The sequence below is a fragment of the Pipistrellus kuhlii genome, unplaced genomic scaffold (genome assembly GCF_014108245.1).
Source record: "Pipistrellus kuhlii isolate mPipKuh1 unplaced genomic scaffold, mPipKuh1.p scaffold_m20_p_2, whole genome shotgun sequence".
Lineage (NCBI taxonomy): Eukaryota > Metazoa > Chordata > Mammalia > Chiroptera > Vespertilionidae > Pipistrellus > Pipistrellus kuhlii.
The window spans coordinates 120650593-120674506 of NW_023425515.1; the positions used below are offsets into that span (position 1 = coordinate 120650593).

The following is a 23914-nucleotide window of genomic DNA, read 5'->3' on the forward strand; positions in this document are numbered from 1 at the left end:
CTCAACTGCCTCTGGGAAGATGAGGCCCTCTTTCCCACAACACTCTCTGCTAGAAAACCAATTATCATATTTTCCTGTACTTGTGCTTTAAGCAAGTCCATCTCTCCCAATGCATCTAAGCCTCTTCAAGGCAAAGGAGGGTATTGATTGGCTCATCACACTGTCCTCAGAGTTAGCACATCAGCCTAGAACAGTGGTTGGCAAACTGCGGCTCTGTTGACTAATGAGTTTGCCGACCACTGGATAGGTGCTTAATCACAAGGAACAACAACAGCCTGTAATTATTGGAATCGAGAGTCTAGGTCAGGGGTCGGCAAACTCATTAGTTAACAGAGAGGCAAACCCTGACTCGCGAGCTGCATGTGGCTCAAGAACCGCAGTTTGCCAACCACTGGCCTAGAATATAAATAATCAACAAATAAGTATTTGTTGAATGAAAGTATACATTTCATATGTGCAAAGCTCCACAGTTGACTATTTAAAATACATCAATATAGCATATTTAATTATTAAATGGTATGATGCATAACAGTTATAAACTAATCTGTAAAATGGGGATAACACCTACCTCACAGAATAGTTGGAAAAATTAAATATTATACCAGTAAAATGTTTAGCACAGAGCCCAGTACTCTAGAAGCACCTGGAAATAGTAACTGTATAACATCACTGTCAATATTACCGTTAGGACAACCATGTTGAATTTATAATTCATGCTTCAAATTTAACAGTTTTATTTGACAATGCCTCTTCCTACTACCAGTAAAACATTAATTAGCATTAGCACCTCTGTAAAGCCATAAAAATGGCTGAAGAGGCACTCAGCAAACCAAGGATAAAGGTGAGTCTCACTCACTACAATCTGTAATAATAAAACTGTGATATGCTATTTAGAGCAAACGTCCCCCTAAACTTCCTTCTGGACTAAGCTGGGGCTTCAAACCACCATGGCTGTGAGGGAGGGATCCAGGCAGCTGCCCGAGGCTGTGAAGGCGTAATCTTGCAAGAATTTTGTGCATTGGGCCTCTAGTATATGTATAAAAGCACACAGCATCGACACAGAAGATGGATTGCTGTTCAGAAATTATCTATAAAATCTAAATGACAGAAACACCAAATATTATCATTCAAATGCCATAAATATTTAGCTTAAAGAATCAGGAATGTTTATTGCAAATTACTTCTTTTGCTAATAAAACAAGATAGATATACATTTTTTTAAATTACTGGACAGAGTAATATAACTTCTACTAGTATAAATAAATATTATCTTTTAACCTAATTAATATGCCAGAAAGTGTATGATTTAAGAGCAAACACATTATCTATTAAGTGCTATTCTGATTTAAATTTGTTGAAATTTAATGTAATAGACTTATGCAAAGAGGGGAAAAGAGGCAAGACAATTCTGCAACAATATTTTTTAGAATAGTGTCAGAATGAATTGTTTACAAATGCTACCAATGAACAGGTGAGCAGAATGAACTGGTAGTAATTTATTCTACAAAGAAACTTATCAGTCCCATGATGCCCTTTTTTTGACATACTGGCCAAATTTCAATAATGACTACAAAGGTATTTCATGTACTGTGTGCTACTTAAATATAAAGTACTATCATTATTGCATTTGAGATCTCTATTAATAATTCATCTTTATCTCTCTGATAAGTGATAAAACCCAAAGCAAGTCAGATTTCTAATTGGAACTTAACCATTTTTCTGAGAAGTATTAGAGCTACAGAGAGAAAATATTATAAAAATGCTAAATTCTTAACTTCTAATTGTTTTACCACTAGAATGTTACAGTACTTTTATACTGAATTACCATTTTATTCATTGGCCACAACCATTAACCAGTTTATTGCAAATGTAGTTCTCTGCAATGTAATTAAGACGCAAAGGTAAAACAAATTTAGTCCAAAAAGTCTTAATTTATTTAGATAATTTTGATCTGATTTTACTATTGATCTCATTATCATATGCTTGTAGGGGGAAAAATCTGGTGAAACCTTACTATTGATAATATGAGGCAAAATTCCTCTTTATTTATGCTGATTCCTATATCTCAAACCCTTTAAGATGCAGTTCAAATGCTGGGATGTCATTTCCTCTGTAACATGCTCCCACATACATAGCCTTTGTCCTGCTGTGCAATGATCTGTTTCCCTCTTTAGATTCTGAGCTCCTGAGAGTACTAACCAGGTCTCTGCATTTTTTAAAAATTTTTTTATAACAACCTACACAGTTCTTTTCACATAAACATTCTCACTGAATACTGGTTCAACGTGTCAATGAATATATACACTTTGATGTTCTTAAGACTGAAAACGCTACTAATTATAATCTAAAGTTAAAGGTTAAAATTTAAAAAAAATCAATTTTTAGTGAAATGAAACTCTTAGCATTTTCACTTCCAGATGCATCAGCCTCACCTAAAAGACAGTGAAACTATTTCGGAGAAGAGACATGCTGCACATTTTCCTGTCTGGGAACTAGTTTGAAAAATACCAGCTACACAGGGGCCTCGGGGTGTTCCCACGACAAACATTCAGTTAGGTATTGATTCCACACACTTATTTAGTGGAAATGGAGACCAAGCCTCTGCCCCCACAGCACCAGCACATCACGAATTATTTTATCCAGCTGCCTAAGATGAAGCTGAAGAGTCCCAGGAGAGGTGCGCCCGCCTCCCCGGCACTGGCCAGCACTTCAGTGACGAACCTCAGCGGCAGAGAACCTCAGCACTCAGAGGAGAAACACACACCAGCGCCAGACAGCATCTCCCCCTTTTATTGCAATTCTCATTCCCACATGGGCCGCTTTCTCACGTATCCGCTTTTCATTTTCCAAAACCAAACCTTCAGCCTGTGACAACTTGCCTGGCTGAGTAGCATATTACATCACCATCCACATGCCAAATCCTACCTCACTCGGAAGGCCAGAAAAGAACAGTGGGCAGCGAAACAAGTTTCGCATCGTAGCCTATCCAGTTCGAAACCATTAGTCACTGTTGGGACAATAAACGTGGATTTTCCAAGTGGTCACCAAGCCTTTTTTTTTTACCCCCAGGGTTCTCTTTCCTCCAGGCCCAGTGGTTTTCTAGGCATTCAGGGGGAAGAGGGATACAGAGGGCTCCTGTGTCTTCGCTCTCATTCCATTTAGCAACTGTCTGCCTCACCCTGTATTCTCAGCCACCCGAAGGACTCCAGGGACTTGCTGTCAGACCACACCTTCTGACCACTCCTGTGTGATGTCAAGATATGGGGGGACTATGAAATGGGACTATGACATGAAATAGGGAGAATGTGGGAGCAACAAGGGAAAATTCTGGCTTATATTATCACCTTACAATATTTGTGTCTTTAGAAGGTAGTGTACAGCATGACAATACTATGGTAAACACTGCTCTCTGGTATATATGGAAGTTGCTAAGAGTTTACATCCTAAGAGTTCTCATTACAAGAAAAATGTTTTTCTTCCTTTTTTCTTTTTATGCATCTCCAGATGATGGATGTTAACTAAACTTACTATGGTAATCATTTCATGACATATGTAAGTCAAATCATTATGCTGCATATCCTAAACTTGCACAGTGTTGTATGACACTTATATCACAATAAAACTGGAAAAAAATTAAAACCAAAAAACATTTGTATTATGCAAAATTTGAAACATAAAAAAGGATGCATACAACATACTGCATTTTCCGGCGTATATAACGACCCCCTAATTTTAAAGTTAAAACATAGGTGTAGGCCTATATTCGCTGTATAAGACTACCCCCCACTTCAAAGAAAAGACTTATTTTGCCGTCAAGATCTGCAGGTAATTTTTGTGCAATTTTGGTCTTTTGCCCCCAATTTTCGGTTGACTTTTTTTCGTTTCAAAAGTCGTCTTATATGCTGGAATATACCGTATATAATATATATGATCTATGAAGCATAAAAATAAAATGAACACCCATAAACTGGCCATCCTATTTAATATATTACAGGTATTGCTGCATCTCCCTATGTACTGCTTTCCCACACTCCTTCTCCTCTTCACCAGAGGAAACCAAAATCCTAAATTTTGAATGTATTATTCCGTTAGTATATAATTTTGCTTGATTTTGGAATTTATGAACCATTTTCATTATACTGTACGTTGTCTTCTATGACTGTGTTTGTTTTCACACAATGGTGCATCTAAGATTTAATATGTTGCTGCAAGTAGCAGTAGTTAACTCATTTTCTCTGCTGTATAGTATTCCCTTGTGTGAATTTGTCACTATTCTTCTACTGATGGATTTAATTTTTTTTACCTTTTTTTTGTTTTTTTCTATTAGAAACAAAGTTGTTTCCATTAGAAATAAAACAAATAAGCAGTTTCTCTGGAATACTGCCTAAGAATGGATGGGTTGGGTCACAGATTATGTGAATATTCACTCTTGTATAATACTGCTGAATTGTTTTTCTGAAATGGCTATGCCAATCTACACTCCTACATTAGTGCACCCAATCATTTCCTAAATTGTTAAATTGTTTTAAAATCAGGAGGTGATCTAATTGACCTACAAGTTTTATTTTTATTGTGTAGGCTCAAATCATGAATATCCATAAAGATATAAATGTCTTATCTCTCTCTCACACAAATGGTAAGTTTATACCTTGGTCCTCACTAAACAAATGAACTACTTCCTAAGATATACTTAATTTTTCCACCTTCAAATCAGACAGTAACTAATAACTAAGATTGGAATGAGGATAAATAATTTGAAGGCTCCACATAGCTTCATTTCCTAACCATTCAATTCTTAAGCAAGGTGGCTACCAAAGGTATCCAAGAATGCTCTAGAATACATTAGGGTGCATGGGCCAAAACTGCCCACGTGAAACAGGAAGTCATGTGTCAACTTAAAATACACAAAACTTTAGCGAAGCAAGAGAATTATTTCTTTCAATATCAGAGAAGCAGAGGAAGAGATAACTGAGATAAGGAAAACCTCACTAGCTTTTATTTTAGACTAGCAAATCATAAAACCTATGCAATGAGGTCCTGATAGGCTTAGGCTTAGAGGGAAAGGCTTCTTCCCTCTCCAAGAGACCAAAGTCAGAGCTTGAGACTATTTCACCTAGAGTCCCAGGTCAAAGTTTGAGCTCCAAATCAGCCAGTTCTACCCCTCTTCCCCATGTGTAGCCAAGAGTCTGAGTGTAGAGTCAGCAAATAAAGAGCTGCAGTGCCTGTTGAGCCCCATCTGGGATTTTTTAGTGTCTATCAGTGAGGTCTTACAAGATTCTCACACTGTTTGAATCACCCTCTTGATTTCATAGAGAGAGAGGGGAAAGAGAGGGAGAGAGGAAGGGAGAGAGAGATTTGTTGCACTATTTATGCATTCAATGGTCTATTCTTGTATGGCACTCTAATCAACTGAGCTCCCTGGCCAGAGCTAGGTTCTCACACTCTTTAAATTAATTAGGGCTAAGGGGCCTTATCATTTTTATTATTTTTTTAATCTTCACCCAAAGATATGTTTTGATTGATTTTCAGAAAGAGGAACGGAAAGAGAGAAACATCCCTGTCAGAGAGAAGCATTCATCAGTTGCTTCTGCACCCATTCTGAATCCCACCAGGGATCAAGCCCCCAACCTGAAATATGCTCTACCTGGGAATCTGGGAACCGAACCCACAACCTTTGATGTATGGTATGACGCTCCAACCACTCAGTCAACCGACCAGGGCTAAGGGACCTTATTTTAATCTCAGTGGTGGTACCTTCTCTTTTCAATCCAGTAAACTAGCCAGGCAATGTTGAGGGAGCAAGACTTTTTTTGTTAGTCAAGAAAGGTCTTCCTATCCTGTTTAGTTTCTAAGAGTGTGGTAACAAAGCAACCCTATTTTTATATATAGTACCTGGGTGACCATATATATGATGCGCGGGTGTGTGTGTGTGTGTGTGTGTGTGTGAATGTGTCTGTAACCTCGAGTGACGCTCCAAATTACAAAATAGCTTTCCAAAATCAGCAAAATTAAAATCATTATTTTAACGAATCCCTTTGCAACACCAATTGTATTAAAATGTAGTCATTTGCCATAACTACAAAAAGCTGGTATTTAAAATGACTTTGTATTCTGATGTCATAATAAATGTGTGTGGCTTTTTATTCAGCAACTAGATTATCTTTTCAGAATTCTGTACTTCATTGTGTTTGGAGAGAGACTCATAAGTCCTCCCTCTATTCCTTTAAACTTCTATGGGAACTATGGTCCGGACCTCCTACCAGGTGGAGGCTGCAGGAAATACCACAGTGGCACAAGCAAACCCTTTCCCAAGGCAAAGACAGGGATGAGGACAAATCTTCAGCCGGGGCTATGCTCTCCGGGGTCAGGGCACAGAGTGCGGAAATGCTAAACATTCATTATAAGATCTTGCAAAGGAGCTGTTTCAACAGGATGGACCACCCACCGGCTGTACACATCAGCTCCTCCTCTCTAGCCTTAGCTGCCACACTACCTGCCTTCCTGCCCCATGTCTAGCTGTCAGGCAGGCTCTGGCCACACCTCCAGGGCTCGGAAGAGGAGGGACCACTGGCTGCTGCTCTCACCCGCCTCCTCCTACCACATGGGCTTCCCAGCACCCACTGGGGAGCGCCACCAATCTGGGACAGGAGCCCGCAGAGGCTCAGCTCCGTGGCCGCCTGCCAGAAGCTGAGCTCCTACTCCTTTCTACAAGAGGCATGGTGAGCAAATTAGAGGTTATAAACACCTCTGGTGGAAGGAGAATTCCTTTGGGCTTTGTAAAGGAACTTCATCTGCAGCCACTGTCTCCAAGGTATAGGACTGGCGTACTCACTCACCCAGGCCCCTCAGCCCTGCTGGGCGTGTGTGGAAAGCACCTTTGAAAGCTGGCCACAATTATGGCAGTGATGCAGGAAAATGTTTCTCTGAAAAGAGTGTCTCTCATGTTCGAGGACAGTGCTGGCCCCTGATAAGTAGCATAAAGCTATTTTCAATGGAAGGGACAGCATATTCATGAATGTAGTGCTGCCAGATCCACTGGAGGTAAAATATCTGGGCTTCTAACAGGAGCTAAAGTTTTATTAGGAAATCAGGAAAGCACACCCCTCTGGCCAGGGACAGCAAAGAAAAGCATCTGGGTTCTAATTTGTGCTGAAAATAGAAGCCATTTTCCAGCAATCTAGAATTAGGTAAAAGCAGCAAAGTCCACGAAGAAGAATGATACTTTGATGCATGTTCAGTAGTTCCTCACATCTTGCAGAAGCTGGTTGCCAACATGGTATGCTTTTAAGATAACAACCCTCCGACAACTCACTGGTACCTGAAACCCCATAATTAGTCTTACCTTTGGTTTACAGATTCTCTCTTTAAATATCAGAATAAGTATGCTACCTTGGAAGTGGACTATCGAGATATTAAAAAAAAAAGAAATAAAAAAAGAATAGACACACACATAGGAAGAGAACAGGTTTTGAATCTAAGCTGAATATCAATCCTAGCACCAGCCATCTCCGTAACTTTGGGGAGGTTATTTACTGGCTTGACTCCTAAACTCATCAGCTGTGAAATGAGACAAATACCTGTCTCAGAAGGTAGGTGCTAAACTAAGTTCAATTATGTGTACAAAACTATGTGGAACCCAGACGACACAAGTGGTAGATAACCAAGGGAGTTTTTCTCTCCCTCTTTTTAGAGCAGGTCATGCTCAGGGAGCAAGAGAAGACAGCAATAAGAATGGCTGGCTTCCTGGTGTGGAAACAGTCAGATCGGCAAAGGTGGAGCTGGGGTTGGTAGGAGAAAAGGGCACCTGGAGCCTGGTGACAGAATCCTTCCCACCAATGTGGTGAGGCCATCTCTGCTCCAGGGCCCACGGCTGCTGCAGGCTGACATTTATTTGTAATGTTGACTGGCTAGCAAGACTGTGATCTTAGAAACTGGCCTGTACCAAAGAGCCAGGCCTCACCTCCTGGGGAGATGAAAAGTTGGGGTACATCTGAATAGCAGTACTACAGAGTCATGGCAAGGGGGGGGGGAGCAGGTGAAGCTGTGACCAGGTGGCAGGCAGGCAAGTCAGCTGAAGACACTAAACACAGCTTCTACCTTGCTAATGCCCAGCGTTGCCTTCAGAGCCCGCTGACCCATAGTCCAGGTGAGGGGATGTGGGCAGCATCCCACTGACTTACCAAGGACTGTCCCACACCAAAGATGGTTTTCTTTTCTTTGCATCAGCACCTCCATACTCAGGGATCTTCCCTTATTTTATCCTGGAGAGCTAGTCATCATCATCTTCCAAGGCAGGGGTGGGGAACCTTTTTATTTATTTATTTATTTATTTATTTATTTATTTATTGCCAAGGGCCATTTGAATATTTATAACATCATTTGCAGGCCATACAAAACTATCAACTTAAAAACTAGCCTGCTCTATTTGGTCAAGCGGGTAATTAACTCACCCATAAAGACTTGGCAGGGCCAGACCAAATGATTTGGCAGGCATTATATGGCCTGCAGACCAGACATTCCCCATCCCTATTCCCAAGCCTCGCACCACGCATCTCACCAATTGCTCAGGCGAATGGGCCGGTCAGGGAGGGCTAACAATGGTAGGAGGGGAAGGGCTCTGGACCAAGCTGGTGCGGAAATATATTTTTAGGCAGAGACTTTCAGAATCCAAAGGAGATAAACCCTCCAAATATTTCCTTCTATAACAGTTGGCCGTAAAAAAAACAAGCTTAACCTGAATGGATAGGAAGGAGAGAGGTATTTTTAATATAAGCAGTAACAATAAGCAGTGACATTACTTAGAAACATTATCTGAAATTTTAAAATTCCAGTTGACCTTTTTCTGGTATACTTTTGAGTCATTTCCTCCTTCCTTCCTATTATGAGCTGTGTGCACAAAGAATGCAGCACATTTTAGTATTAGTCTGAGCAAAACCACAATGAAAGGTAAGTAAAAGCATCGTACAATACTCCTCAAAGCCAAAGGGACTGATTTTAGAGTGTACACATCAGTTATTATACTCCATCAGTACGGATAATTAAAAGTTGCCCCCATAATAATATTAAAGAGCAGGCACAACTTTTGAACATTTCTCCTTGGTATTAGTTATGCAAAAACCGACTGAATGTTCAATGCTAATCAAATTCATCTCTTCTTAAGAGCGGTGTATAATAAATGGGTCACCTAAAAGGAATGCTCTGAACAGAATGCTTCACTATTGTCTGACTATTCTAAATTTAAAACTTCAACAAAGGAAAGGATTATTCTTCTTGAGGTTCAAAATTCACAAGGACTTGGTAATGAAATTCCTTTAGGAGAGCAAATAAAAAAAAATTGCTACCTACAAGCTGCCAGTGTTTTATGTGTGTATAGTGTTTCTAAATCAAAGTCATCATTCACTCAGCAACAAATGTTTGTTTGAATAAAATGAATGAAAGAGAAGGCCTCAAAATACTTTACAAGTTTAATCACCTATATGTTATGAATCAGGCAGCAACTTTAATCATCCCCAAGTGCGCAGGCTGAGATGAGCTAAATGTCAGCTCTCACCAGGCCAACCAAAGCCAGTCCTAGAAACTGAAGTCATGTCCTTTAATTCTTAGAAAATGACCCAGCTGTGAGGCCTGTTGCTTAGCTGCCTTGCTGCAAACTCACAATTTGGAATGCACATTATCTAGGCCAGGTGAGGTAAGATTAAGGAAGCATAACAAAGCCAGGTTTGTTCCTGAAATTATACAGGTAGTCAAAAAACAAAAAAAACAAAACAAAACAAAAAAAACGCATCAAAATGTAAACACTGAAAATAAGATTATTAATATTAATATTAATGTCTTCACTCTAAGGAGGCACATAGAGCAAATTGCTCAGTGTCAGAATTGACACTGTACCAAGAGTAAAAAAAAAAAGGCGGGGGGGGGGCCCTGCAGGAGACTGGAGGAGAGGAGGAGCCCAAGGCTTCCCGGGGGGTCTTTGAGTTGATTCTTCCAGCAACACTGCTAACACCCACCTTTTCCATTCTGATCTCCTAACAGGATGCAATCCCAGGACTGGACAGACACTGAAAAATGTGTCAGTGACACAGAGGAGAAATACAACTAGAATTTTTGCAAGTGGAATCTATTTCGCAAGCAGAAAATTCTCATGCACTTCCGAGTGAAGGTTCTTAAAACATAAATATTCAAGTTTTCAAAATCCATGCCAAGGGAAGTAATATCACCCCACCCTAAGCTGCCCTTTGTGAGCTAAGCCTAAACAAAAGCACCTGCCCCAGCATCTATTTTTCTGATCCCCTGGGAAGATCAAAGCAGAGCTGTCCTGACCCACACTCTAGGGTAGGTAAAGTCTGTCTGGAGAGTCCTTTCTCTTTCGTCCTCTAAAGGTGCCTCCCCCTAAGGCTCCAGGGGTTCCTGCTCTGTAATTCTTTTCCACCCCTGCCCTCTCAACATTAACAACAGTGAAACATTACATCCTTTCAGTTGAATACACTTCGGTCTTTATTTTGCTCCCTAAACAATATTTGTGCTTTAAACCTTTTTTTTTCTCTCACATTTTATTGATTTTAGAGAGGAAGGGAGAGGGAGAGAGTAATAGAAACATCAATGACGAGAAAGAATCATTGATCAGCTGCCTCCTGCACATCCCCTACTGGGGATTGAGCCTGCAACCGGAGCATGTGCTCTTGACCGGGATCGAACCTGGGACCCTTCAGTCTGCAGGCCGACACTTTATCTACTGAGCCAAACCAGCTAGGGCTCTGCTTTAAACCTTTTCATTTTTAACTGAGGAAATCAAAAGCTTTACTTGCCTTTAAATTCCAATTATCAGCCAGCCAACATTCTGAATTGAGAGACAGGTTAAGGTAACTCCCCTAAATCTCAAAAGTTTATTTTGCTTTATCTTAAGGCCTGCCATAAAGATGTAAATATGCTGAAACCACAGCTGGGTTCATACTCCTCTGTGACCAAACTCTGAGCCTTAGCTATGCATTTGTAAAGTAGGAATTCTTATAATATCATGTAACGTAATATAACAATAATTATGATAAATACGAAGCTGCTGGCAAATATGAAGCCTACATTACCTCAGACAGAGCACAATGGTTCTAGAGCAGGTTGAGTGCAGCTCAGGTTGACCCAGCCTGATAGGCTCAAATTGCCTAGAATCACTGGGAACTGGAAAAGCCTGGTTCTTATCAGTTTCTAGCAGCTCGTGGCCTCAGGCCATGGCACCAGGCGCCCCCTAAAGGCAGAACTGAGGTTAGTCCTTTACCCAGTGAACCTTTCTCCTTTTCCTGCCTGAGAGCATGAGTCCTACCCAGGCCTCTTCCACTAATGCCCAATCACCATGCAGTGCCTCAGCAGCTATGGAAGTTACCTTTTTATGACAACAGTAAATTCTGTTTTATATGTTCAGGCTTCCTATTTTGTGATTTAGGTTAACTGCAGAGTTTGGGAACCAGAATGGACATTAGGGAGATCCCTTACTCTCTTTCATTTCACAGATGTAGTAAGAGACAGAGAGGGCATGGCTTTCCTGAGGCCATAAGAGAACTAGGTTAGGGCAGAGCTGGGGATATTAACAGGCGGCTTGTGATCCCCGGACTGCTCCTAGGCTGTCCTTAAAATACTGTGTGCTCAGACGAGGCCGCAGGGACGCAAACCCTTCTCCCGCAAGTTGCAAAACCATTTGCTCATCATTCAGAAATATCCGAGGACCAGAGAAACATGAATGGTACTCAGAGAAAGGGTAAGCTCGGGGATAGAGATGCTGGGGCTCTAGATTAAGCAACTTTAGGGTGATATGATCTTTAGGAAAACTTACAGACTTTCCGAAAGGAAGTCAATAGATGAGTCCATGCGGTACAGTAAAAAAATAAAAAATAAAAAAATTGTAGGTTATTTAGTCAGAGACCCACGAATGACCCTCAAAATGTAATAGTTTCTAGCCCTGAGACAGTTTACAGAAATTTCCCAAGTCTATATTCCCTTAACCATGAAATGGGTATGATGATACAAATTCAAAAAGCTGTGGGATTCGGTGAAATTATACATTAATTAATACCTAGCACAGCACATATACTTAATATTCAATCAGTATTTCTTTGCTATAGAATTCTTGTGTTGTGCCACTAAGAAACCCTCACCTTTAAACATATGGGGTGGGGTACTTGGATGGTAAAATGTATTTCCAAGGCCAGAGATATGTTATGTCATAGATAACCTTGGAAAACATATTCTAAAGTGTCAGTATTCTATTCGGATATAATTTGAAAATAGAATGTCAGTGACTAGAGTAAGGAAATCTAAGGAACAATTATAATAGACAAGTCTGTTTCTGTCTGACATTTCAAACACTCAAAAATATATCCGTCTGCCTCAGGCAACCATGGTCAGTTGTTAGGAAACACCTCTTGATTTACATCAAAATGTGTTCATAGGAAACAAAGATACCATAGGTCAAGAGCGTGCCCAAAGCATTCCTCTCAGATCCTTGATGATAGCTTCTTATTTTTCACATCCAGAAACATATCTGAAAAAAGGATCACAGATCCTAATGTGGCCAACCTACCACAGGAATGCAGTTCACAATGCATCCTTTCAGGAGACCAGGGCCGGTGTGCCACACCCCAGGCTGCAGAGGAGGAAGCCATCCATCTGCAGACACAGGCCCCTTTACCTGTGGAGTCAACAGGACTGTGCATATGTCTCCCCAACACGAACCCTCCCCATATAACTCCACCAGCAAATGTGAAACCAGGGTCTGCAAAGGAAAGAAGTCAGTGTGTGTTTTACGCTATAAACGGATCTCGAGCTGAAACGCTGCACATTTCAGTAGGAGCCAATGACTCTGCTGTAGCTTGAGCATTTGCCCAGGCCTGTTCCACACAGCCTCTCTGTTCTAGAACACCCTGTGGCCTGATGCCTCAGCAGGCAATACACACACACACACACACACACACACACACACACACACTACAAGGTCTCGCTTTTTTCTGAGTCACCTTTGTTGACAATAACTGAAGCTGGACTAAAGAGCGGGGAGAAAATGCTAGTCAATAAATAAAGTTCCTCTGGACCCGTTGCGCCCCTGGCCCAGCTTCTACCTGTGTGCACTTCGCTTCTATTTTGTTGTTTCTGACTACTCTGTGTTCAGATGTGGAGAGGACTATTTTCACCGTTACTCAGACATGTGACACTATTGTTCTTTGCTTCCTTAAAATAAGCGGGCATTCTTGCTCTCCCTAGTGAGAGAGGCCCTGCAAGAATTACTGAAGTTTCTGGAGTGAAGCTATCTGTTGCTAGGCTGAGAAACCAGATCCTGACTGCCAGCACCGGGGGGAGAAGTGCAAAGGGGAAACAGGCATCATTCTGGACCATAAACATTATTCCAGGCAAGTGATGGCTACTCCATGGGGGTCCTTCTGTACCTAATTGGACTATGCAGCACGACACTCCGGGGACCATTACAGAGACACAGGTGTAGCTTACTGCATACAAAGGCTGCACGTCTGACAATTTTTGTGAGAGCCCAACTTTTCTAAAGTACTTTATGTGCTGAGTGTCCTGGGGGAGTACATTACTTCAGAGAGCTCCATAAATGTTTTGTAAATTTCACAGTTGTTTCCTTTTGTGTTTCTGAATATTAGATTTTCTTCAAGACATAGACCCTCCCTCCCCCCCCCCCCCCCCCCCGCACTCTCTCTGTCTTGGGAGCATATCTTCAATCTCAACACCAGTAACAGAATGTTTTATTTTTTATCCTCACCCAAGGATATTTTAGTATTGATTTTTAGAGAGAGGGTGGGAGAAAGAGGGAGAGACAGAGAGAAACATCAATAGGAGAGAGACACACTGGTTGCCTCCAGACACACTGGTTGCACAGGCCCCAACCAGGGCCAGGGAGGAACCTGCAACCAAAGTAAGTGCCCTTGACCAGAATCAAACCTGGGACCCTTCAGTCCATAGGCTGATGCTCTATCCACTAAGCCAAACCAGCCAGGGCCAGAAAAATGTTATAGGGGGGAATATGGACCAGAGCAGGGAAACAGAGGGCAACAGACATGTGCCATCACCATGAACCCTATTTCCCAGGTAGACCGTAGGAAGCAGAACATAAAAGGCTGATCCAGAGTTATCCCTCATGATTCTCCTTGACACAGTGGTACAGCATCTCGAGAAGAGATCCTGAGGTAAAATTAGTAAATAATCATCCTAAACTGTGAGGGCTGGCCAAGAGGCAGAAGGCATAAGGACAGGAGAACCAGGCACACACCCTCCGTGTCTGAGGTTCTGTCGCTGTGAGGTCTTCCTACATCACAGGGTTCTGACACCAGGAGAATTCAGGCACCATTACAGGCTTGGGGGTGTGGAGTGAAGCTAGGGTGAGGGAGAATTCCAGGATCAGAAGATGGTCACATGGACAGTGGCTTCCCCAACACAAAGCAGAATCTACACAGAGAACCCAATAGAGACTGCCCATGCGCCAGCTCCCTCCAAGACTATACAGCTGGCTGAGGGGACCCATACCTGGCTTGCTAGATTTTTAAAAACCAAGATTTTAGCTTCTGACTAAGAGAAGGAATCTAATCTTTTCCAGACAGTGCAGGAACCATTTGAGAACAAATTCCAGGCCAGCCTGCACCGTTCACCATTAAATGACGAGTGAACTAAAAATAGGCAACATTGGTGACTTGGTGGTATAACAAAAAACATCCAAGAAATGAAAGAAGGCAGTGTTGAAAAACATTTACTACTGGAAATAGAAATAAGTTTTAGATAAGATATGGCTTTGCCTGCAAAAAAAAAAAAAAAAAAAAAAAAAAAAGAATAGATCCTGACTCTGAAACAAGACATGAAAGATAAGGTATGACAAGTGAATGAAACCAGAAACTGACTGACTTGCAAAACAAAACAAAATAAAGCACTAGGAATTTTTCAAATATAATTTTAAAAAAATACAACTGGAAGCTACATAAGGACCAAAGGAAAGGAAAGACAATACTCTGTAAAATCAAGTCATGTGAAGAACTTTAAAAAATATATCAATAGGGAAAGCAAAAAGACACATTATAATAGATATGTCTATTATAGGAAGTCAAGATAGAAACCCAAGATATTTGTGATTCCTGAAGTAATCCGGACATATACCAGAGAAGCAATTAGTGAAGATACATGTAAGAAAACTTTTCTGAACTGAAGAAATACCCGATTCCCAGGCAAGAAAATAAAGCTCTCTCTTACAAGAATTGATGAAAATTGGCACACACGCACACACACATAAACACACAAAAAATTAATGAAAACTGTCATTTATTTACCTCCTGGTGAAAGCTGAATATTGAGGTCAAAGTAAGAAAATCCTCAGCATCAAGTGAGGAAGGAAAAAAGATAGGTGCCCAGAGCAATAAGATAAGAGAAAAATCAGGCTGGCATTTGACAGCAGAAGAAATAAAGCAATAAAACTACAGCTCTGATGGCAAAGAGTTTGATACAATAATTCTAAACTAATCAAGTTTTCTACTGTGATATATGAACTAAAAATGAAAAAAGGCATTCTTGCACACAAAAAAATCAATAAGAAAATTTACTTCATAAAAGCATTTTTGAAGTTCTGTTGTCAACCAAAAATATTATTTTAAGTAATAAGGTCTGTCTTAGCCTGTTTGGCTCAGTGGATAGAGCAACAGCTGGCAGACTAAAAGCATTTCAGATTCTATTCCAAACAAGGGCAGGTACCAAGGTTGCAGGCTCACTCTCCAACCCTGGTTGAGATGCATGCAGAAGGCAACCAAGCGATGTGCCTCTCACACATAGATGTTTTTCTCTCTGTGCCTCTCCCTCTCCCTTCCACTCTCTCTAAAAATCAATGGAAAAACATACTCAGGTGAAGGTTAACAATAACAACAAATTAAGAATAAGGGGTTGGTGTGCTTTGAAGTAGTTTAAAATATGTAATCAAACTATATAAACAACTAGTTAGAAAACAGAATATAGGAATTTAGGAAAATTTGCATAATATTAAAAATGTAATAACTGGACCAAAATAGCTATATGTCCATTATTTAAAAGAGAAAATGAATCCCAAAGGAGAATAAAAATTAGTTGATTTCACCCTACACAAGGAGGTGGTAGGATCAGTAAGCTTCTTGACATTGTTTGTACAGAAATATATGCATATTTTATTTCAAATTTAAGAAAACTAGAATATTAAACTACAAATTGTAAAACTTGGAAATTGTTAAAGAATAAATCATATCACACAAAATGGAAAATGGTGGAAGCATCAAGGAATAATAAAAGGAAAAAGAATAAAAAGATGACAGAAATTAGAACAAGTATTTGAACACTGCAGATAGGTATTAATTCTCTTTGCAGAAGCAAAAGAATCTCAGGTAGAGTCATAAATTAAGAATGACCTCCATGCTCTCTATAAGAAACCCATAAAAGTAAAAAGAAAAAGGATTGGGGCAAGGAATACCAGAAAACTGCACATTAAAAAGCGAGAATTATCAAAATGGCTAAAAGACTTGAATTGTAAGACTTGGGAACCCATAAAAATCCTACAAGATCTCATAGGCAGCAAAATAGCAGACACATGTCTTAGCAATATCTTTATAGACACAGCTCCTAGGGCAATGGAGACTAAGGAGAAAATAAACAAATGGGACTACTTCAAAATAAAAAGCTTCTGCACAGCAAAAGAAACTATCAACAAAACAACAAAAAAGCCCACTGCATGGGAGAACATATTGCCAATGATATTTCTATAAGGGTTAATCTCCAAAATTTATAGAGAATGCATACAACTTAACAAGAGGAAGAAAAAGAATCCAATCAAAAAATGGACAAAGGACGTAAATAGACACTTTTTGAAAGAGGACATACAGAAGGTCCAGAGACTTATGAAAACATGCTCAAAGTCACCAATCATCCAAGAGATGCAAATCAAAACGGCAATGAGATACCACCTCACACCTGTCAGAATGGCGATCATCAACAAATCAACAAACAACAAGTGCTGGGAAGGATGTGAAGAAAAGGAACGCTCCTGCACTGCTGGTGGGAATGCAGACTGGTGCAGCCACTGTGGTAGACAGTATGGAGTTTCCTCAAAAAGCTAAAAATAGAACTCCCATTTGACCCAGTAATCCCACTTCTAGGACTATATCCCAAGAAATCAGAAACACCAATCAGAAAAGCTATATGCACCCCTATGTTCATAGCAGCACAATTTACAATAGCTAGGATTTGGAAACAGCCTAAGTGCCCATCAGCAGATGAGAGGATTAGAAAACTGTGGTACATCTACACAATGGAATACTATGCTGCTATAAAAAAAAGAAGGAACTTTTACCATTTGCAACAGCGTGGATGGAACTGGAGAGCATTATGGTAAGCGAAATAAGCCAGTTGGAGAAAGATAAATATCATATGATCTCACTGATATGTGGGATATAATGATTAATATAATTTGTTGAACAAGCATAGATTCAGAAATAAATGTCAGGAGAGGAGAAGAAGGTTAGAGAGCAACTAAAGGACTTGTGTGCATGCATATTAGCATAACCAATGGACACAGACACTGGGGCAGTGGAGGCTTGCCCTGGGTGGAAATGGCTGGGGTGGGGGGGTGGGGGTCAACTGGGGGGAAAGGAGACACATGTAAAACTTCAGACAATGAAAAAAGTGAGAGTTATAATGTTCATATAAAATCAGAAAGCAATTTTTAAAGTATTAAACAGAAATGCCATTTTTACTGACAAAGAGTACATTTCAAAGAACAGTTAAAATTGTATTGTCAAGATAATACAGCAGAGAAATGAATAAAGGAAAATAAGCAGATAGGAGAGACATGCAATAGTGTTGAAGTCTCTTACTGCTTTTAGTCCTTGAAAAAATAAGCAGATAAAAACTTAACAAGGATATTGAGAAGTAGGGTAAAATTATAAATAATGCTGATCTGAGGACTAGATAAAGCTGATAATTACAGCACACATTTCCATACTGAGGCTCAAGGGACATTAACAAAGACTAATCATGTATTGGGACATCAAAGAAACCTGACTCCCTCTCCTTCTGTGACCAGACTGCAATAAAACTCCACATTAATAAACTAAAGCATGAACAATTAAAATAAGCGTATACACTTTATATCATTCTTCTAAATAGGTATGAAGTCTAAGAGATACTAAATTATACAATTGTAGGTTGAAATAAAGATAAGAAGAACATTATGTATCAAATGTACGATTCCAACACTCAGAGGCAAACACCTTAAATATTTTCATCATTAGAAACTTTAGCCCTAGTCCACTTGGCTCAAGAGCATCTCAGTTCAGGTCAAGGGCACATGCCAGGACTGTGGCCTTGATTGCCAGTTGGGGCACACAGGAAGCAGCCAATCAACGATTCTCTCTCTTCAATGAACTTTCTATCTCTCCCTCTCCCTTCTTCTCTGAAATCAAAAATGTATTTAAAAAATAAAATGAAGCTCAGGTTTGTTTATAAAAACAAAAAGTATTAAGAAAAAATATTTTTTAAAAATTCAACTCAAGAAATTAGAAAAGGGGAATAAACCCAGGGAAAGCAAATTGAAGGTAGAGGACACAAAAACAATGACAGAGACCAATTCAAAATTTTAAATGGAAAAGATTTCAAAAGATGGTCCTTAAAAATATCCAAAATTAAAATATAATAGATTTACTGATGGCTAATCTGATGTTCCAAAGAAAGAACAATTAAACAAAGTAAAAATGAGACAATAAAATGAAAAACATTACAGAGATTTTTAATATTATGAATATGTAATATTTGACTATGTTAATAAAATTTAAAAATACAGAAATGACATTTTCTAGAAAAATAAAAATCTGTAATATTAATTTAAGAAGTAAAAATTACTGGAGAAAAATATTTTGTGTATGGAGGAGAGCTTTAAAAATAAAACAACAACAAAAATAAACTTGAGTCAAATAACTGGGGGACAGGCAATTTCAAATTTTTCAGTAATAGATATAATACATACATTACATCACCGATCCATAGCAGTATTTATTCAATAGAAAAATATGTAATTATAAAGATGCTAAAAAGGCACTTTATAAAAAAATTCTGTGGGAAGGGGTACTGAATATTAGAATACTAGTTACTTGCCATAGTAAAGGATATGTGCCATAAACCAGTAGCCAACATCATATGAAAAGTTAAAAACAAGAGTTAATAATTAAATTTGGGAATGAGGTCAAGTATACCAGCTGTACCATTATCATTTAACATAGCATTGGGATATTCTGGAAGACATCAAAGTTAAAAACATTAAAATATAGGACACATTATTTTCATTATTATAAATGCTATCATTGCCTATTTAGAAACACATTTGTATATGGTTTTTCCATAAACCAGCAATAAGCTGAAAATGTAAATAAAAATCACAATTATAACCAATGTTGCAGAGTCTCTAAGGAAAACTTAGCAAGAACTACAAAAATACTATGAAAATCAGCAATGCTTTATTTACTAAAGGACAATGGAGGTCTTGAATAAGACTACATTCATAAATCAAAAGTTACAACAAAAGTGTAATGAATGAATTCTCTATTAGGGGTGTCGAACTCAATCAGAGAAGGGGCCAAAATCTAAAATCCAGCCTAAATCGCGGGCCGAATGGTTTACTGAACAGTCATAAACTGTCATTGTGATGGAAACTTAGCGGAGTGCAGTGATGACAGCACGGTGCGGGCCACATTGCAAGGCCTGGCGGGACGGATTTGGCCCGTGGGCCTTGTGTTTGACACATGTGCTACATAATGGTATGTGATCTATGACAATTAAATTTTATTTTGAAAAGATGTTTTAAAACCTGACAAAATTAGTTTATATTCATATGAAAGAATAAATAGGCTAAACAATGCTAAGAAATTTTGAAAAAAGGAAAGTATATGGAAGTATCCAAGATTGTTTATGTTAAGAACTATTGAAACTGTAGAACCTAAACTAAAATGGAAAACCACAAAGATCAAGAGAACAAAATACAAGTTCAGAAGTATACCCAGATTCAGAAAAGTATTTAGTACATGATAAAGGTTGATGAGAGAAAAAAGTATTAAGTAAATGATATGAGAACAACTAATGTACCATTTGGCAAGTTTATTTGAATCTCATGCCTAAGATCATATAACAAAATAAATTCTAAATATAAACGATGAGATAATAAAAGAAGTGAAAAATGAGTCCAGATTTGTCTCATCCTAGTGAATGGGAAGGCTTTTCTAGGTATAAAAGTAAATATACATATTTATATGTCATTAATGTTTTAATATGTTTTATTTTATATTGATTTGAGAGAGAGAGAGACTTAGATGTGAAAAGAGAAACATGAATTGGCTGCCTCCTACACAACCCATACTGGGCATCAAACTAGCAACCTGGGCATGTTCTCTTGTTACATGGGACAATGTCAACCAACTGAGCCACACTGGCTAGGGCTCATTAATAAAATGGTAGTCAATATCTTTAATTCAAAATGAACATATAAAAAGTATGAGTAAAAGATATGTTCTAAAACAAAAATCAGCACATAGAGCTAATTTTAAAATATTTTTTAAATTAAAAAAAAAAACAAACACAGGAAAAAAAGTCCAACCTCATCTTAAAACCACGACCCCCACCCAAAAATTTAAAATAAGATATAATGTTTAACTCATCAAACTGTCAAAGCGTCAGTGTATTTCTGTCTTTTAATTTCATTACTTAGTATTATGCAAGAGTGCAGATGCATGGACATTCTCATGGCTGGTGAGTGCTAAAATACAGTACTTTAATTATACATATCAAATATCTCTTATTATTTGAACCAACATTTCTGGTTCTAGAAATTTATCATAAGGAAATAATTGGATATCTTTTAAAAAGATTCATATGCAAGGAAAACCAGAACAGCATTACAATAGTAAAAATCAAGAGAACTAGAAAATTTACAATAGTAAAAATTAAGAACTAAATGTTTGACACATATTACTTAAGTAAATCACTAGAGCCCCAGTGCATGAATTTCATGCACTGGGAAGGGTTGTCCTCTCCAATCTGGGACCCCGCGGGGTAGGTATGTCAACTGCCAGTTTAAGCCTGAACTGGCAGTTGGACATCCTTCTCACAATTTGGGACTGCTGGCTCCTAACCACTCTGTCTGCCAGCCTGATAGCCCCCTGCTGGCTTGATTGACACCTAACTGCTCCCCTGTCGCCCGATCACCCCCAACTGCCCTCCCCTGCAGGTCTGGTCCCCCCCCCCCCCCGATCTGCCCCCCACTGCCAGCCATCTTGTGGGGACGGCAATCTTTTGATGACGTGGGGATGGCCATCTTGTGGTGGCCATCTTGTGACAATGTGAGGGCGCCCATCTTGTGACAATGTGGGGCGGCCATCTTGTGACATGAAGGTGTGAGGGTCAATTTTGCATATTACCTCTTTATTATATAGGATGGTATCTACTAGAGAACCAGTGCACAAAATTCTTGCATGGGGGCAGAGGGGTCCCTCAGCCTGGCCTGCACCCTCAGGAGATATCCAGCTGCCGGTTTAGGCCAGACCCACGGTGGACAGGGAGGTCAGGGGCCCCCTGCTAGCTGGCCTGTGGCCTGTGGGCCGGAGGCAGTTCCTGTGTTGAGTATCTGCCCCCTGGTGTTCAGTTCACATCATAGCGAATGGTCATTCCACTGGTCATTCTGCCACTTGGTCAATTTGCATTGAAGGCTTTTATTACATAAGATTAGAAGCTCGGTGCATGAAATTCATGCACTGGGAGGGTCCCTCAGCTCAGCCCACACCCTCTCACAGTTGGAGACCCCTTGAGGGATGTCCACCTGCCTACTTGTGGCTGGATGGCCTGCTGCTGCTGCATGGCCTGCTGCTTTAGATTCAACAACTGCTGCATGTGTTCAGGCTGGGCCACCATGGTTTGTCCTGCAAACCCCATAAGTGGGTGGGTTAAGCGCAGAGGCAGGCTCACCCTAAGTTCCCTGCAGCACTTCCCTGAGTCACTGAGTTGTTCAGGCTGACTGCCTTCTACAAAGAACCAAACTAGGATGGGGCCTAAGCCAGCAGTTGGACATCCCACTTGCAGTCCAGGACCCCTTGGGGCATGTAGCATGCACCAAGCGGCAGACGCCCAGGTGAGGAGCTCAAATCGGGGCTGGGTGTCACGCTGCTCATGCTCACTCTGGCTAGCTAGCTGCACCTGCTGCCGCTGCTTGGTAGTGCTGCGGCAGAGTTGGGAGAGGCTCCCATTGTGGCAGCTGTGCTCACCAACTATGAGCCTGGCTTTTGGCTTAGCGGCGCTCCCCTTGAGGGAGTGCACTGTTCACCATGGTTCACCCAGCATTGAGCATCTGCCCCCTGGTGGTCAATGCGCATCACAGCGACTGGTTATTCTGATCATTCCACCATATCAGTACCTTGGGTGTTTATTATATAAACTAGTGGCCCAGTGCATGAAATTTGTACACAGAGGGGGTGTCCCTTAGCCTAGCCTGCACACTCTCCAATCTGGAACCCCTCAGGGGATGTTGGATGGCAGGGATCGGGCCTAAACCGGCAGTTGGACATCCCTCTCACAATCTGGGACTGTTGGTTCCTAATCGCTCACCTGCCTGCCTGATCGCCCCTAACCACTCTGCCTGCTGGCCTGATCACCCCCAACTACTCCCCCCAAGCCGGCCTCATTGCCCACAACCACCTCCCTGTTGGCCTCCCCCACCAGCCTGCTTGCCCTCAACTGCCCCCCTTGCTGGCCTGCTCACCCCCAACTGCCTGCCTGCCAGCCTGCTTGCCCCCTACTGGCCCCACCCGATATCTTGATCTCCCATGCTGGCCTGTTTGCTCACAACTGCGCTCTCCCCCTTGTTGGCCTACTCCCTCCCACCCCCCCCCCCCCCCGCCAGCCTGCTTGCTCTAAACTGCCCCCAACTGCCCCCACCTGATGGCTTATCACCCACAACTGCCCCCCACCCCACCACCACTGGACTGATCACTCCCAACTGCCCTCCCATGCTGGCCTGGTGGCCCCTAACCACCTCTGCCTAGGCCCCACCACCATGGCTTTTTCTGGAAGAACGTCTGGAAGGTCTCCTGGTCTAATTAGCATGTTACCCTTTTATTAGTATAGATAAGAGATGGAAAAGCATATAGGCAATAAAATTATGCTATGTGGGACTGAAAATGGCATAGCAACATGTTACAATATATGGATCAGTGATAAAGGCAGTTCAAAAACAGGTATGCAACTAAAAATACTAACAATGTTCCTGGATTTGCCCTTCATTCTATTCTGTATTTCCAGTTCTCTAAATATACATACACCATTTCCCTTATCAGATAAAAATTAGACAACAGATAAAGCAGGCTCTGGAATTCCACTGCTTAGATACAAGTCATAGCTCTGTCACTTTAAGCTCTGTAAGCCTGGACAAACTACTTATCTTTTCTGAGCCTCAACATCCCCATCCATGAAATGGGACTAATAACAATAAATACCTCATTGGGTTGATGTGACAATTGACTTTTAGAATGTATTTAAAGCATTTAGTAAAATATCTGAACCATAGTAAGAGCTCAATAAATATTAGTATCATTTTGACTTTAAAACAATATCCTCTCAAAACAACTTTTCACAACAGAAGAAACTTTGGGCTTATTTCTATGCCAGAGGAAAAGTAGATATTTTCAAAGATTGTAGATCTAAAATGTTAATATTCATATTCATTCCCTCTGTTTTCTCTTATTCTTTCATACTCTCCCACCAGCATACACACACACACACACACACACACACACACACACACACACCCCAAGATGTCCTAAGCTCCTGAGAAGTTTAGACAATCCTATATAATAAAAGCATAATATGCAAATCACCA

The 23914-nt window shown here is 40.4% G+C and overlaps 1 protein-coding gene across 9 annotated transcripts in view; it reads right to left on the reverse strand.

Annotated features, from left to right (window-relative positions):
* ATXN1 (ataxin 1) overlaps positions 1-23914 on the reverse strand; it is a 419543-nt gene that overhangs the window by 259791 nt on the left and 135838 nt on the right. The window contains exon 1 of one of the 9 annotated variants that reach the window (XM_036448067.2): positions 8181-8256. The exons of the other annotated variants lie outside the window; for them this stretch is intronic. The gene's annotated coding sequence lies outside the window, so the exon portion shown is untranslated. Of the gene's footprint in view, positions 1-8180; positions 8257-23914 lie in introns of those variants that run through there. 9 annotated transcript variants of the gene reach the window in all.